Source organism: Leptonychotes weddellii, chromosome 3 (genome assembly GCF_054177405.1).
Source record: "Leptonychotes weddellii isolate Sample4059 chromosome 3, ASM5417740v2, whole genome shotgun sequence".
Lineage (NCBI taxonomy): Eukaryota > Metazoa > Chordata > Mammalia > Carnivora > Phocidae > Leptonychotes > Leptonychotes weddellii.
The window spans coordinates 43,501,520-43,517,328 of record NC_138371.1 but is presented as its reverse complement, the minus strand read 5'-3'; the positions used below and the strand labels follow the sequence as shown (position 1 = coordinate 43,517,328).

General features: G+C 35.6%; 1 long non-coding RNA gene across 3 annotated transcripts in view; it reads right to left on the bottom strand.

Moving 5' to 3' along the window:
• Nucleotides 1-15,809, bottom strand: part of LOC145720504 (uncharacterized) — a 507,675-nt gene that overhangs the window by 371,452 nt on the left and 120,414 nt on the right. Inside the window, exon 1 of one of the 3 annotated variants that reach the window (XR_014143476.1) lies at nucleotides 1,371-1,472. The exons of the other annotated variants lie outside the window; for them this stretch is intronic. This is a non-coding gene — a long non-coding RNA (uncharacterized LOC145720504). Of the gene's footprint in view, nucleotides 1-1,370; nucleotides 1,473-15,809 lie in introns of those variants that run through there. 3 annotated transcript variants of the gene reach the window in all.

The window sequence follows — 15,809 nt, the reverse complement described above, 5'->3', positions numbered from 1 at the left end:
AGTAGGAGTCACAGAATTCACTGAAAGCTATTATACTCATGGTTATGGTATCTTACAGGAGACGGATACAGGCAAAAATCAGCCAATGGAAGAAACACAAGGGACATAGTCCAAAATAGTTCCACATCTTTAACTTCCAGTTGTCCTCTCTCAATGAAGTTGTGGACAATGCTAACTTCTCTAGGTAATGATGTGTGACAATATTCATAGAGTATTGCCAATGGGGAAGTGTACTCAAGCCATGGTATCCAGAGTCTTTATTAGGGCTTAGGCACATAGACATGACTGACCACCTATATGACTGACCTTTAGTTGTCAGCCCCTGTGGAGGCTAAGCTGTGTGGCCCAAAGCCCATACTATAATTCACATTATCAGATTATTCAGTGTGACCCAAGGCCCACAGATAAACAACAACACTCTTATTGGCAGGTCAATCCAAGGGCTTAGAAATTATCTCTCATGAACAAAGATCTCTCTGTGGGTAAGATTAATTCTTTACTACACAGCAATTATGATTACCAATGATGTTGACTGATAACTTCTCAAAAAAACATCAGAAAACAAACCTAAACTCTTTAGATTTACTATAATAAAGAATACCACTTTCAACAAAGTCATGGCAGGGGCCCCAAAAGAAAAGGATAATAGAGAATGCTACTTATATAGAGTTTTGGGGTCTAAGATGAAGTGGTTTAAGGTTAGTGTTTCAAGGCAGGAAACAAATTTTGGATTGGGCAAGCCCATGATATAATAGTTTAGGACTGATGGACACATAAAGAACACTTTGTGTTCTTTCTTCATATGAAAATGAAGCACACCTTCATAAGTGGACTGTCTTTTTGATACATTTGTTATTTGTCCAAGTTAGCAATCTCTTCCCGGGCAAGAATTTCCTGAAACAAATATTTAGTCATGTTGACATAAGTAATCTCAGTTCTCATTTACAATTTAGTACAGTGGATGTAAATGGTCTCAATTCTAAATGGTAAGAATAAAATTCCAAAACTCATATGGAAGTTTTACAAAAACAGAAAACTAGCACTACAAAAGACCATGTTTCAATGAAGTATGTGGGTCTGAGCAGTCAGTTGAGGTTGTTTTTCTAAAAATTTTAGCTCATCTATTAAAGAATAAACAATTAAAACCTTAAGTCCTCCTGAGACTTGGGTCTTTTTATCTTTAACATAGAAATAATAATACCTCCACTGAAGTATTGAGCAAGATCAAATAGCTACTAAATGACAAAGTTGGGACACAAACCCAGTTGGACTCCCAAGCCTCCCATCACACCACCTTGCCTTACATATTCTCATTCTTATGCTGAAATAACTGAAATATTAAGTAAAATAATATATGTGAATGTACTTACCAGAACTTGGCACATAGTAGGTGTCAGTAAATATTAATGTCCTTCCTTAATTTGTGAAGATTACTGCTCTCCATTTAAGGTCAATGACAAGGAGAAAGGGGTATAAATGAGAGACAATAATTAAGTCACACACATCTAAAACTTTCTGAACTTATGCAACAAAGTTCTTTCCCTGTTCCTTATAAATGAAATAATATGCATTTATTTGTCTGGACTGAGAGAGAGAGATGGTGTAGAGAGGTGAGAGGGACATGTAAGGATATAAAATGGTCTTTGGAATCTAGGGTTGGAAAGGGAAGAATACCAAACATTTAAAGAAGAGTTAATACCTATTCATCTCAAACTGTTCCAAAAAAATAGGTATGGAAGGAAAACTTCCAAACTCATTCTATGAGGCAAGCATTACCTTGATTCCAAAACCAAAGACCCCACTAAAAAGGAGAATTATAGGCCAATATCTCTGATGAACATGTATGCAGAAATTCTCAACAAGATAATAGAAAATTGAATTTAAAAGTACATTAAAAGAATTATTCACCACAATCATATGGGATTTATTCCTAGGCTACGGGGGTGGTTGAATATTTGCAATCAGTGTGATACACAACATTAATAAGAGAAAGGATAAGAACCATATGATCCTCTCAATAGATACAGAAAAAGCATTTGACAATGTACAGCATCCTTTCCTGATAAAAAACCCTCAACAAAGTTGGGATAGAGGGAACATTTCCTTAACATCATAAAGGCATCATACAAAAGACCCACAGCTATTATCATCCTAAATGGGGAGAAACTGAGAGCTTTTCCTCTAAGGTCAGGAACAAGACAGGGATGTCCACTCTCACCACTGTTATTTAACATAGTGCTGAAAGTCTTAGCCTCAGCAATCAGAAAACAAAAGGAAAGAAAAGACATCCAAATCAGCAAGGAAGAAATCAAACTTTTACTATTTGAGGTGACATGATACTCTACGCAGAAAACACAAAAGACCCCACCAAAAAATTGCTTGAACTGATACACGAATTCAGTAAAGTCGCAGGATATAAAATCAATGTACAGAATTCTGTTGCTTTTTTTTTTTTTAAAGAAAATATTGGTTTAATTCATTTATACACACCCAACAAAGGAAGATGATTTTCACATTACTGGTCTCAGAGACCTAAAAATCCAGGAAATTAAGCTTAATTAATACAGAATATGTATAATATATTCACCCTGGGAGAGGAGGGGAAAAAAAGTCTCTTAGTTGCTGACTAGTAATGCAAAATTTACGGAGATTGAGAACTTTCAAACTGGGAAAACTCTAGGGAAACTTTTCTTAATCATCCTAGGAGAATAGAATGCTTGTAAGCTGTTTACCTTTGAATTGCTTTCCCTCTGAGGGAAGTGTTTGTTGCGTTTCTATATACCAATAATGAAATGGCAGAAAGAGAAATCAAGGAATCCCATTTACAGGAACTTCTATACTCATCTTTAACGTTTAAAAAACTTTTTTTTTTTAAGATTTTATTTATTTATTTGACAGAGAGAGAGAGAGAGAGATAGTGAGAGCAGGAACACAAGCAGGGGGAGTGGGAGAGGGAGAAGCAGGCTTCCCGAGGAGCACGGAGCCCGATGCAGGGCTCGATCCCAGGCCCTTGGGATCATGACCTGGGCCGAAGGCAGACGCCCAACCGACTGAGCCACCCAGGAGCCCCTAACATTTAAAAAACTTTGATAAATTGTGAATAGAGTTTTTTGTGTTTGACTCTTGTTCCTTTACCACCCACAGTCCCAGAAAGATTCTCTGTTGCCTACAAGTGAGTTAAGTGCGCTTTTTCAATTAATTTTCAAGTCAAACTCAAGGACGAATTTTAGAATAAAAGTGAGAGCATTTGTCCTTGGACCTTTCATATTAGGTGACAGCAAGAAAGCATGGAAGAAAGACATAAAGTGAAACTGAAAACAAGCAGGATTGCCAATATTGAATGGATGGATACTGGCATTTTCATTTATTTCAATGGTAATAGCCCAATGTCTCTGCAGTTTCGTGTCTTACATAAAAAGTTTGGAAAGGTTGTTATAAATAGAGTTAGTCAGATTATCCATTAAAGATGCATAAACAAACTTTTCTAAACTCAGCTACTAAACTCAGGCTGATACATTGATGGAGGGCATAGCTAAAAATTTAGATGAAGTCAGTTAGGACTGCAGTAAGCAGCATTCAATAGGAACCTTACCACAGTGTGGTTCATATATAACAAAAATGTCTATTTGTGATCAATCCAGAACCCACTGGACTGGCAGAAGAGTTATCCTGACACAGTTTCCCTCTAATTTACTGTTGTGTCATCTTTAGGATACCACTTTCATTCTTGTGATTGTCAGATGGCTACTCCGTCTTGAGATATTGTATCTGCATTCCAAGCAGGAAACAGCAGAAGGATGGAGGGCAAAAGACAAAAGACCAGCTGAGTTTCGTCTATTTCCAAATATTCCCTGAAGTCCCTTCCAACAATTTTTCTTTACACCCATAGTTCCCAAACTGTGTGTCAAACTACCTCATGGTGTCAGCTAATTCATGGGAACATGACAGGATATTTTAAGTTTTTGAAGAAAGTACTGTAATATTCAACATTTATCAGACTAAGTGAAAAACTAACTTGAGCAAATTTGGGTTCAACATTTGATCTTGGTATATTGAAATGACCTATCTTTGAAAAGCTGGAATTTTGACAATGCTATTGTTAAAAAGAAAGCAAATACCATATGCAAATTAACATCAAACAAAAAATGAGGTCAATAGGGTCCAATCTGATTCCAAGATTTGAAAAGTTGCACAGCATTCAAAGCACAAACCTCCCATTCTGCATAATTTGGTTGGTCAAGAATGTAATAAAAATAGTTTTTCTCTTAAGTTACTTATATTATTTTTTCAAATGGCTACTACCTTATTAGAACATAGATATTTATTAAGTTGTTTGGATGGAGGTATTTCTTTTGACTTAAGGGCACCATGAAAAAATTACTAAGGCACTAAGAACTCCATGATTGAGAAAGTTTGGTAACCTCTGCCTTAAGTCTTTAGCCATCTCTACCTGCAAAGGAATGTAGGAAGATGTAAACTTTTGTTAGACACACAACCAGGACTCTATTAATAAAGAAAAAGGAGAGAATGAATATTAAGCAGGCAGCAAGCAGTTTCTACCCGACAGATCGAGAATTTTAATACTATTCCCATTTCTTTTTCTTTTTCTTTTTTTTAAAGATTTTATTTATTTGACAGAGAGAGACACAGCAAGAGAGGGAACACAAGCAGGGGGAGTGGGAGAGGGAGAAACAGGCTTCCCGCCAAGCAGGGAGCCCGATGCAGGGCTCAATCCCAGGACCCTGGTATCATGACCTGAGCCGAAGGCAGACGCTTAATGACTGAGCCACCCAGGCACCCCTCTCTTTCTTTTTATAACATTTTATTTTCAAGTCCAAGGAAAGGACAATTTAATAACTGGAAAAACATGATAAATTACCAGTCAATGCTCATGCTTACTAATTACATACTTGGGTATTATCCTTGTGGACTTTGTAAAACTCATATCACTTTATTAGTTCAAATTATTATAAATTAGTTCAAATATTATAAATTTTAAATTATGTTAAGTATGTTAATTGTCACTGTCAGTTATAATGGATCTAATAAACTGGGGCTAAGTTAGGTATCTTATAGAATTTCATTAACATTTACCAAAATTGTATTCCAATAATTAAGAGATTTAATTCAGCTTTCTAAACCCAACACAGGAAGTAATTTAGAAATCAGAAATTTAAGATTCAATATCTAGTAATGAAAAACTTTAAGCATTTACAAAAAGAGCTTAAAATTGACATTTTATATATTAAACCCATTCTAAGTCAATAACCTGGTGCTATATTGAATTAAGAGAAGCAATAATTATCAAAGAGTAGTATTCTTTAACTCTCTATTTTACCATACCATATATATTGTGTGATGACAACTGCAATGAAAATACATAAAAGAGATAACCAAATAGTACTTAAGGAGCTAAAATACCCATCTTAAATTTTATTTCGGCAAGTTGGTATTCATTTAGATTTTAGAACACTGGTATAATGTATTTCCTTGTAATCACACCCAGAAACACTTAAACTGAAAATACTCAGTGGCTACATCAGCCCAAAGCTTAGAAGCACAAAATGAAAAGAGTAACTGATACATTTTTTAAAAAGACCCAATAGCCTTTGTAAATTTGACAGAAATTTTATTTAGACCAGAACTGCCACCCGAGTCTGTAGAAACTGATTTCAGTATAGTACATCTTATGATATGAATTGAGGTCCCCTCTCTCTCCCCCACCAAAAAAAAACTAAAAAAGAAGGCAAAAAAACAAATTCAAATTGGAAGATCTGTATTTGGAAGCCTCCTACTGTCCATATCATTTGATGTTAGCTATAATGTGGATTTATTGATACTAATAACCTAAATCCTCTTAATATCCAGCTCTGGCATTAAACCAGTGTCATTGTGGTTTAAGGCCTGAAATAAATATTATGTGTTGCCTTGACATCTGATTCCAGGGTCTTAAATGGCCCAACGGCAGTTCCCTGCTCCACTCTGCTCTCAGAGACAAAATCCCCTAGCCAAACAAACCCATCACAGAAACCAACTCCGTGCCTACTTATCCTTGTATCCCAGGTTTCAGTTGACCACCAGCCTGCAGAATTACTGGAACAAGCCAATCACATCCTCCCATAGGACCCCAGAGTCATCTCACCCTCTTGTCACTACAAAGCCTGCTCCCTTAGCCCTCTATTTGTTCCTCTGTTCTTAAGATCACCTTCCCGTGACATGTGGTGTGCGGCATCCTCCTCCATCAGACTGTGAGTACATGTGACTAATAAACTGCTGTTGTCTCATCTTTCCAGAGGCTGGTGTCATTTGTTTGGCCTTCCCCATAACCCTAGGGCAAGAATCCTTCCCTTACTAATGGGGTGACAAAGAGGTGATCAAAACAGTCATAAAAACATGGGACAAAAAAATCATAACTCAGATATAAATTAAAATGATTATTACTAATAAAATGATGATAATAATTACCATTGGGGCACTGGGTGGCTCAATCGGTTAAGCTTGTGGGATTGAGCCCCATGTGGGAGTCTGCTTGAGATTCTCTCTCTCCCTCTCCCTCTGCCCCTCCCCCCACTCGTGCTCGCTCTCTCTCTCTCTCTCTCTCCCCCTTCAAACAAATAAATAAATATTTTGAAAGTAATAATAATTATCACCTATACAGCTTTCTATATGCTAACTACTGTGCTGGGTATTCTACATACATGTTGTTACTCAATCTTTTGAACAGCTCTATGATATATTCACATTTTATGGACAAGAAAATAAGGTTTACAGGAGTTAAGTAATTTAATCAAGGTTATAAAACTATTTGGGCAATGAGCTAAGATTTAAATTTAAACAGTCTGACACCATCACCCTAAAAGACAAAATCATTATCATTCATATAGATCTAATCTATATATTTCAGTTCTAGTAAGAAGTCATCTCATGTCTTTCAGGGCAACTTATCAAACATCCATAATATAATGAACTCTTTTCAAAGGAAATAATATTTATTAAATTCTATTCTTTTTTTTAAGATTTTATTTATTTGGGGCGCCTGGGTGGCTCAGTCGTTAAGCATCTGCCTTCGGCTCAGGTCATGATCCCAGGGTCCTGAGATCCAGCCCCACATCAGGCTCCCTGCACCGCGGGAAGCCTGCTTCTCCCTCTCCCACTCCCCCTGCTTTTGTTCCCTCTCTCGCTAGATCTCTCTCTGTCAAATAAATAAATAAAATTTTATTTGACTTTAAAAAAAGAGATTTTATTTATTTATTTGACAGAGAGAGAGAGCACAAGCAGGGTGAGGAACAGGCAGAGGGAGAAGCAGGCTCCCTGCTGAGCTGGAAGCTGACGCTGGGCTTCTGCACATTATCAGAAGACATGAACAGACATTTCTCCAAAGAAGACATTGAGATGGCTAATAGACATATGAAAAGATGCTCAACATCACTCTACCACTCTCCTACATTTTTTAAGCATAAGGAGAGTCCTCAAATCTCTATCCATAAGACAAATATAGACAGAAATGCAGAAAGGAAATGCAGAAAGGAAAATGAAAAGAGGTTATAAAAGTAAGGAAAATATTTTAAGTCATCATAGTCACTTGACTATGTCTAAGGGCCAAAATCTTGTCTAAGGGCCAAAATATTTTTGTGAAATTACCTGCACAAATTTTGCTACAATTTGTGAGTTGAATTAATATTAAATATAAAATATTAATAAAATCCTAAAAAATTTAAATCACTTTTAAAGAGTCATTCTTTGTTCACTTGGTAATGAACAAACTTAAAATGTGACTCTTTTGGAATTGCTTCATTTTCTGAGGCAAAACATTAGAGATTTTTAATAGTACTTCATTTCTATTAAGTTAAATTTATCATTTAGAACCAGGGAAAAAATGCTGAGAGAACAAAACATTTCTCCTAGTGAGGTGAAAATAAGAGCTTGAGTGGTTATCATGTGAAATAAAACCGAGAAGGGGGGGCATGTTATGACAGTTCGGGGCTTAAAGGAGTCAAATAATACTTGCTGTTCCTCCCCTAGGTTTGAAAACAATTGGGAGATAGACTCAAATTTCACGCTATTACCTTTGTTTCTAATGAAACAGACTGGAGAATATGGTTTAGAGCTGCAATTTTGCCAGGTATCATGATACTTTACAGACGTGTTTTCAGGCAAAAGCAGTGCAGGACTGTTTCAGGCTTCCGCCCAAAGGCAGACAGAAAGAAACCCAAATTCAAGCACTTTGTGGCAGTCAGACTGAAGAACCAAGAGACAGGGTGAGAAAAAGAATAAGTTATTCAGTTTCTTCTCCCATACTTACTAGGTTGCATTATTCTCTCTTGGAGGAGTGAATGAAATGTGGAGAAAGAAACTGGACATTTTACACTCCGTGAAGTCCCTCCACATGGAAACAAAAGGCCAGGATATGGAGGTTTTTCTCTAACAAACATGTGTGTCTCATAATTCTTACTTGAATATTGGGGAAATCCCTAGGATCACCAACTTCTACTAAAATTAAAGTGGTTTTAGGTTTTTATTTTAGTCCAAATTTGGTAAACCATCTCAAAAGGAAAGGAAATGGTTATATTCATGTGTATATGTTTTTGTTCTCCCAGAGAACTATCCACAGAAAAGTAAATTCAATAACTTTCATTGAAACCCCTACACACTATGGGTATAGGAAAACAAATATCCATGTGATTAAGGAAAATGATTAAATATGAGAACAGATAGAAACCACAGGCCATATCCAAACCATATGAGTGTGATGGAAAAGAGAGTCGGTAAGGTCAAATAAAAATCTTAGAAAATAGGGCGCCTGGGTGGCTCAGTTGGTTAAGCGACTGCCTTCAACTCAGGTCATGATCCTGGAGTGTCTGGATCGAGTCCTGCATCGGGTTCCCTGCTCGGCAGGGAGTCTCCTTCTCCCTCTGACCCTCCCCCCTCTCATGCTCTCTCTCACTCATTCTCTCTCTCAAATAAATAAATAAAATCTTAAAAAAAAAAAAAAGAAAATCTTAGAAAATAAAGAATATTTGACCAGGCATAAAATTTACAGATTTCAGTAAAGGGTAGAATAAGCTACACTTGAGAAGAATAGCTACTGTATTTATTGAGGGTGTACTTAAACCTGTAATACTATCACAATAGACAAGATTTCAAATAACCCTTTTTATATTTTTCCAACAGAGTGAGAGCCAATGGTGATCTGATTTCTGTTTCTGGTCCTACAAAATCTCTGTTCATATGACTGTTGAGCATCAAGTACTGTAACAGTTCCTGAAACACCAAAAGATACTTTCTGTAAATGCCACAGTTGCTAATGTTTAATGGCCATCAAAATGCTCTATGTGGAGTATAATTTAACAGAATTGGTTCTGTGACTTACCACAGTAACTATCTTAAAGTATGATTGTAAGAATAACTTCCTGACTGAATGTTGATAAAAGTTTTTGAATAGTTAAATTTCTATCAATATTTAGCTAAGAAAAATATGTTTAAAATCACATTTGCCTGTAATCATACTTAAACTGGGATAAACTATCCAATTTCTCAAAATATGGCATTTTGTGTAACCTTCAATCCAGCTCTCATCTAAGCATCTAAATAACGAAATTTTTTTGACTACTATCAGAGAAAAATAGTTTGTTAAAGTCTGCTTTTGAGATCCAGAGAGAAATTTTTTTACTCCATCAAAAATGATCCCTTTTCAAGTCTTGCAATTATTTTGACAAAAAAATTATTTTATATAATCACCTATTTTTAAATTATTTCATCAGCTGCTCTCAAAATTTAGTTAATATTTAGTATGTGCAACTGAATTGTAACAAGCACTATGTTGTCATTTATCAAAATTATTTCTACCATATATATTTCTAATTATGTAACTATGAAATAAAACTGAAACTGTTCCCTATGATAGAAAAATAAATGTCAAATTTCAAGTTAGAGTTGAAAACTTGTTTTCTACCTCTTAGATTAATTCCATTTTTATACCAAGAATGCTCCTTCATTCAGAGAATATTATTTTGCCATTATAGTATTTAAGAGTGGTCTTAGATTGAGTACGATTTTTCAGGAAAACTCCATAAATGTCTTCACACTTTGTACTCTAGTATCTCCTCCAGTTCCAAAAAGACACTGTTCAAACAGTATCCTTCATACAGAAGAAAGAGCATTAGCCTTAGCAATTCCTAAGCCATGATCATTCTAGCAGATTCTATTTAAGAGAAAATTTTATCACAAATGTAATCCCAGAAATATTGGAACTATATATTATTGAGCACACATATAAAATTCAATTACCAGAGTAATTTAATTGATAGGAAATATATATTCTTCTCCTATGGGAAAATGAAATAAAAAGAGAATTTTTCCTTTCAGTATTACTGAGTTGGAATTAATATGAAGTTCTTTAACCCAATGCAGTCCTAGACCTTATTACCAGCATCACGTGTACTCTAAAGAGAATTTCTACCAATAGAAATTGGTTTGCATTAAGTCAACCAAAAGTTATCTCCCAGAAACTTTTAACTTTACCAGACTCCTCTAATACCTTCCCTACTCAGTGTTGTCTCTCTACACCTGCATCTGTCTGGAAGGCACCTTTGGCTACTTCTTCTTTCTAAACTTCACCAATTTTGCAAGGCCCAGTTCAAGGTCCCTATCATCCATGAAGTCTTCAAGCTCTCCCTCACCCCTGAATGCGTAAAAATCTGATTGTCTATATATTCATCTAGCTTTATCTTTTTTCCCCTTGGATAATTAATTATACTCTCATAAATCTATAGATACATAGAAATAGAGTTATGATTTGTTTCCCCAACTAGACCAAAAATTCTATAAGGAACTATACTGCTTAGCCAAGATTATCTACTCTAAAAATGGAAAGAAGCAACAAGAATTATATATTCTGTAAACTACAAGATAGAAATAGCCACAATCCCTGCCCCTTCCACTCTGGTTTATAAGAGCAGCAGTTTTACTGTCACATATCCCTCATTAAGTTATTTGACCTGATAATAAGATGACTAATAAGTATTTATTATATTAATCTATTTATTCAAAATGACATTACTCTCTAAATGTATAAATTTCATAAGAAGTAAGGCATTCTGAATTAGGATTTTCCTGCTAAACTCTAAAACCTTACACATGATTAAAACAAATGCCTCACATGTCCAGTCTACAGTGCTCCACTCTACCAGCTGAGCTATGGAAGGGTGCACTCACCATCATTAATCATCAGAAAAATGCAAAACAAAACCACAGTGAGATATCACCCCACACCTGTCAGAAGGGCTATCATCAAGAAGACAGAGATAACAGGTGTTGGTGAGGATGTGGAGAAAAAGGAACCCTTGTGCAGCCACTATGAAAAACAGTACAGAAGTTCCTCAAAAAATTAAAGACAGAACTACCATATGATCCTGCAATCTCACTTCTATCATATCCACAGGAAATGAAAACAAAGTATCAAAAAACTATCTGAATGCCCAAGTTTATTGCAGCATGCCATAAATAGCCAAGATATGGAAACAATATACATGTCCATCAACAGATGAATTGATGAAGATATATATATACACACAGAGACAATGGAATATTATTCAGCCATGAGAGAAGGAAATCCTGCCATTTGCAACAACTGGATGGACCTTAAGGGCATTATGTTAAATGAAATAAGTCAGACAGAGAAGGACAAATATTATGCGATTATCACTTACATGTAGAATGAAAAAAAAAAAGCCAAACTCATTGTAGAATGGTGGTAACCAGGGGCTGAGAGGTGGGGGACTGGGGAGATGTTAAAGGGTATAAACTTGGCAACTAGAAGGTGAATAAGTTCTGGCAATCTAAAGCAGAGTATTGTAATTATGGTCAACAATACTGTATTCTATACTTCAAAGTTGCTGAGACTAGATCATAAATGTTCTCACCATGAAAAAAGAAATTATAATTACATGATATGATAGAGGTATTTACAGTGGTAATCATATTGTAATATATAGATGTATCATACCAACATACTGTACACCTTAAGCTTACCCAATGTTATATGTCAATTATATCTCAATAAAAAATTAAAATTAAAAAAATAAAGCAAGTGGTTCAAATGAACTGCCTAGTGATCTTACCTTCTGAAAATCTCTATTATATCTGTCAGTACAAAATCCATTGCATCCTTTTGGCCTTTGGATAAGAAATTATTCATCACCTCTAATCTCAATTAAAAAATCTCAAAAGATTCTCAAGTTGTTGTTAGAATCAATAAGTCACAAAAAATTAGCCTAGATATTTATTTTAAGGTGTTTCTCTTCTCTTTTACAATAAAAATTATTTGTAGAAATACATGTTAGAATGCATTGTTTTAAGTTCAGCTTTAAACTGATAAAGTAGCTATCCATTATGTTAGGTCCCAGGTCATACATGGGTCAATAAATTTTGCAATACTCTAATTGGGCTAAAATATTAATATAAGTAGGGCTAAAATATTCACCCTAGTCCCAGCCTTTCAAATGGGTACTGTTGTTCATAAACCTAGAATTGAAAACAGCTCAAATCCTTCTCTTCAGAAATGAGATCACAATTCAAAGGATCCTTCACTAAAAATTACCACCTTGGGGCACCTGGGTGGCTCAGTTGGTTAAGCGACTGCCTTCGGCTCAGGTCATGATCCTAGGGTCCTGGAATCAAGCCCCATATCGAGCTCTCCGCTCAGCAGGGAGTCTGCTTCTCCCTCTCCTTCTGTGATCTCTCTCGCTTTCACTCTTTCTCAAATAAATAAAATCTTTTAAAAAAAATTACCTTCTTTTTAAGAATAGAAAATTATATACTGAAGAAATATTAAATGTTCCCTAGCTCTTCTAAATATTCAAGATAATTTAAGATGAATAGAAAAAATAAAATCAGTGTCCAGATTTTAACAGGATCAATTATTTCCATCTATGTTGGTAGGATAGGGAAGATCGTGAGAACTCTTCTTTCCACTTGCCCTTAATTGTCAGAAGGAAACTGCAACAACAAATTTTATGATAGAGAGATAACCACAACTAAATGGTGCATTTCATACATTTTAGAATGAAACAATATGGAACAGTGTGGTTAAAACTGCTCTCCAACGCCAGACTACCTGGGTTTGAATGCCAACTCTGCCTCTCATTAGCACAGTAGCATTGGATAATGGACTACCTCCTCTGGGTTTCAATAATATTAGAACCCACCTCACAGATTTGTGAAGAGGAGGTACTCCATGTAACGCACTTGAAATAATACCTGATACATAGTAAGCACTTGATAAGCATTAGCTAAATATAAATTATCTATAAATTAAAGTTTTACATATTTTTAGAAAAAGATGTAGTGATTGCTTTCACTAATTTAAACAGAAAAAGAAATACTTTTTAAATTTGAAAATACAAGTCGTTCTCTCTCAATGCAGAAATGCATTTACTAAAGGTAGACAGACTTTGATTAGGGACTAAATGAAGGGTAAAATAACAAAACATTTTATGAAAAATATAGAAAGAAATAAATAACTCAGTGGGAAACATTTCTGATGTTGTTTAATTTCCTGACCTTTGATATCCTGCCTGCCATACCAACCAGTGACCCGAATTAAATCCAGCTGTTCAGATCACACCACTTTGCTACCTAAGCCTTTCAGGCAAGTGGGATCCAGTTCTTGTCTACCGGCCTTCCCTCACTGTTTGCTCCTACAGCAAATATGCCCACAAACAAGCTCCTACCAATCTTGGTTCTTTGCCTGAACAGAAAAATAACTTTGCAAGAACTGAAGTAAGCTTTCTCAGGTGAACGTCTTTCATAGCACCAAGTATGGGGATGCCATCATTCTCATTATAAAAAGAACTTTTTAATTTAACAGACTAGAGTACTGTTTAAGAATGTATTCTATTAGTGACACTCATTAATCTTAAGTTAAAATGTATATTTTGGCAGCTTATTCTTTGCTTTAAATGAACTATTGCTTTAATCACAGGCATTTGCAAAACAGTTTGATTTTTCTTAATTAATGTCTGCTAAATTTACTTATGATAGACACACTCTTTTGCTAGAGATAAAACAAATATACTGTGTGGTTATTAATTCCCACTTTGCACCATACAAAATTATTAACTGAGGTGGAACTTTTCTGCCAAGGTACTTTAATTTCTTTTTTTCAAATGAAAAGATGTAGGAGTATGACTGACTGGCATGCCCGTCCAATGAATGTAGTAATTTTTCGCTGCCTGTCAACTTGAAGACAATGTTTCACCCCAGCGTTTTCTTTCAAAGAGCTCCAGAGGAAATTTAGCAAGATTAGGAGAGACAGAATGGAACTGTACAAACGTTATTGCCTTTTTTCTTTCTTCTTCCATACATTCTATACACAATAGTGACATCTTCTGGTTGGCTGGAATATTGATGTTTGGAGCAATGCTTTGAAACCACATCAAACTTTCCTGATCACTCACCAAAACATGCCTTTTTGCATTAAGATACTAAATGAAATATTCCTGAATCAGAAGCACCTCAGCTTTATATATATGCCACCAAAATTCCAATTTAAGTTTTTTTTATAGAGAAAACACAATAGAAGAGCGGATACTTATCTCTTCAAAACAAATTTGAGACACAGGTTAAATGTAAAATTAATTGGCATTAAAAAAAATCACTTGACACAATTAAACATCCACTTACGGAAATTTCATTTTCTAGAAAGTTCATTGACAACTGGAGAAAGTTATGAAAAAAGAGAAAAGTTCAATAATATATTTCCAGGTTATTTTTAATGAGGAATAAAAGAGATTTGGAGGGCCTGGGAGAAGGAAGAGCCTGACACTAATGATGTTCCTTTCCTCTCCAACCTTTTCAGAGGGGTCTATACCTGTGCAGGACACCGTGGAATTCTGAGGATGCCCTAAAGCACTATCCTCAATGCTAACCTCTCATTTCACCAATGTAACTCTCTCCTAGGGTAGGCATCCACCTACAGCGGCATCAGGTCTAGACTGGTCCTGGTGAAAGCAACCTCAGGGACCCAGAATCCCATGAGGATTGATCCAGGCATTGTGTATCTAAATATAACATATTTATATTATAACCCCTTTCTCAAGACAATAGAGGAAGGATGACTTGAGTAGTTCCAAAGTGATTTGCTTATACCTATCTCCCTAGAAAAGATGAAAAGTACCAAATATCCTCATCATAAATCAACTAAATAATCCACAGCAGAAAATTCTAACCAAAAACTAAAGGAAACATAATTTCATATCAGCAACTATTTGTAAAAATAGAAAAGTGAAAAATTAAAAGACAGGCACCTGGTGGCTCAGATGGTTAAGCGTCTGCCTTCGGCTCAGGTCATGATCCCAGAGTCCTGGGATCGAGCCCCACATCGGGCTCCCTGCTCCGCAGGGAGTCTGCTTCTCCCTCTTCCTGCCTCTCCCCCTGCTTGTGCTCTGTCTCTCTTCTCTCTCAAATGAATAAATAAAATCTTTAAAAAAAATTATTTAAAAAAAGAAAAATTAAAAGAAATTGAATTAACTTTGTTCTGTCTGTCATGAATGCAATGCAACTGTATTATAAATTCCAGTCACACATTTTATTTAATTTTATTTTATTATGTTATGTTAGTCACCATACATTACCTCATTAGTTTTTGATGTAGTGTTCCATGATTCATTGTTTGCGTATAGCACCCAGTGCTCCATTCAATACGTGCCCTCTTTAATACCCATCACCAGGCTAACCCATCCCCCCACCCCCCTCCCCTCTAGAACCCTCAGTTTGTATCTCAGAGTCCATAATCTCTCATGGTTCATCTA